The 2,500-nt window shown below is 23.6% G+C and overlaps 2 non-coding genes across 2 annotated transcripts in view; both read left to right on the top strand.

Moving 5' to 3' along the window:
- The first annotated feature begins 638 nt into the window (after positions 1 to 638).
- Positions 639 to 793, top strand: LOC123304138. The gene has a single exon (XR_006536186.1). It is a non-coding gene; the product is annotated as a 5.8S ribosomal RNA (ribosomal RNA).
- A 635-nt stretch (positions 794 to 1,428) lies between these two features.
- LOC123304131 overlaps positions 1,429 to 2,500 on the top strand; it is a 4,575-nt gene continuing 3,503 nt past the window's right edge. The window contains exon 1 of the ribosomal RNA XR_006536180.1: positions 1,429 to 2,500. This exon is cut by the window's right edge and continues 3,503 nt beyond it. This is a non-coding gene — a ribosomal RNA (large subunit ribosomal RNA).

Below are 2,500 nucleotides of genomic sequence, written 5' to 3'. Positions count from 1 at the left end.
AAACAATAATTATTAATAAAATCTATAAATAATTTCTCTTATAAAAAAGTGAAATTAAAAATAGAATATATTGAAATTATTTGTTTATATGTATATAATCTCTATTAAGAAAAATAAAATAAGATTATAATTGATATAATCTATATTTTTATTTTTCTATGTTATATAATAAAAATAAAGAAAACACAAGATAAAATTTTTTTAAAGAATAAAATTTATTTCAAATTTAAATTTCTTTATGTTTTGTCTTGATATTTCTTTTTTTTTATTAAAAGTTATTATGTTAAAAAACAAACCCATTTGTTTTGTACCATATTAATATTATATATATTTTTATGTAGAAAATAATTTATAAAAAAAAAATAAATACATTTCTATAAAATATACCAAATATTAATTATTATATCTAGCTAGCACTAACAAAAATATCAAAAATGTTATGTATATATTTATTAATACCATAATATCTTTAATTTATATATATATATATTTAAAATAAAATATATAATTTATATTCTAGAAAAATTTTTTTATTTTAAAAGAATTTATAAAGATATATAAATTAATAATTTTATTTTTTATATTAAAAATAAAGATTATTATTAATAATAATACTTACATTTAAAATTTAAAAAGATTACCCTGGACGGTGGATCACTTGGCTCGTGGGTCGATGAAGAACGCAGCTAATTGCGCGTCAACTTGTGAACTGCAGGACACATGAACATTGACATTTCGAACGCACATTGCGGTCCTTGGATACTGTTCCCGGACCACATCTGGCTGAGGGTCGTATACATTATATTAATATAATAAAAGATTATTTTACATAAAATTTTTTTTATGAAAAAGAAATTTATCAATAATTAAAAAAGAAAATTTATTTTTTCATATTTAATTAAATTGATAAATAAAATTTTTATAAAAGAAATGTAAAATTATTTATATATGAATGTTTTACGCCAAATATAAGAAAAAAATAAATATAAAATGTTTTTAATAGCATTTAAAATTTATATATTTTTTATTATTTGTCGACATTTTTAAATTAATATATCAATATTATTTTTTATCATTTATATATAATATTATAAAACTTTATGTTAATAATAATATTAATAATAAATGATATTAATAATATATTTTTAAAATATTAAATAAAGAAGAATAAACAAAAATATTATATATTAATATTTTGTTATGGAATATTTTATTTGTAATAAAATTTTCAATATACTCGAAAAAAATTAATATATATAATTATTTATTTTTTATTTTCTTCTCTTTAGATAAATATAAAAATAATATTATATAATAATATTAAAAAAATTTGAGTATGAATAATTAAGAAAATTGTTTACTTATAAAATATAACAAAAACATAATATATAAAAAAAATTTTTGTTTTAATACTTCTAAAAACTTTTACGACCTCAGAGTAGGTGAGATTACCCGCTGAATTTAAGCATATTATTAAGCGGAGGAAAAGAAACTAACTAGGATTCCCTTAGTAGCGGCGAGCGAACAGGGATAAGCCCAGCACTGAACCCCGTGGCTGATAAACAGACACTTGGGGAATGTAGTGTTTAGGAAGATTCAATATAAACCTATTGTTATATAATACATCCAAGTCCATCTTGAATGGGGCCATATACCCATAGAGGGTGCCAGGCCCGTAGTGATTATTATTGATGATAGGTGAATCTTTCCTTAGAGTCGGGTTGCTTGAGAGTGCAGCTCTAAGTGGGTGGTAAACTCCATCTAAGGCTAAATATTACCACGAGACCGATAGCGAACAAGTACCGTGAGGGAAAGTTGAAAAGAACTTTGAAGAGAGAGTTAAAGAGTACGTAAAACCGTTCAGGGGTAAACCTGAGAAACCCGAAAGGTCGAAAGATGAGATTCATTTACTTTTTATCGTTAATCAACCAATTTGTACTAGCATGTGACAAAAATTTTTATTAGGAATTTATTTTTAGTAAAAATATATGCACTGCTGTATATTGTTAATTGTATGATAACGAGGTATGCACTTCTCATCTTGTAGGACGTTGCGACCCATTAAATATTAATCTATAGGCATTGGTGCGTTGATTAATGTACAATATTATTTTTTGATAATATTTTGTGTATGTTAAACGCCTATGTTTCTTGATTAATTGTTTGATGGTATTAATTATAAATTGATATTGAGTCGCGTTATTAACGCGTTCAGATCCACCACGAGTATAAATAGGTTTTTTTATTAAAACATATTATATATACGGATTTTATGCCGTTATATGATACTATTTAACTGTCAGTAGGTGTATGATAATGAACTGGCTCATTTTTTTTTATTAAAAATTTATCTGTCAGCGACGATATAGCTTTGGGTACTTTCAGGACCCGTCTTGAAACACGGACCAAGGAGTCTAGCATGTACGCAAGTCATTGGGAATAAAATATTTTTTCATCGAAATATTTATAAATTTTATGAAACCCAAAGGCACAATGAAAG

This window comes from Chrysoperla carnea (genome assembly GCF_905475395.1).
Source record: "Chrysoperla carnea chromosome X unlocalized genomic scaffold, inChrCarn1.1 SUPER_X_unloc_23, whole genome shotgun sequence".
NCBI lineage: Eukaryota > Metazoa > Arthropoda > Insecta > Neuroptera > Chrysopidae > Chrysoperla > Chrysoperla carnea.
The sequence above is the reverse complement of the archived record's forward strand: the minus strand, read 5'-3'. Positions and strand labels throughout refer to the sequence as shown.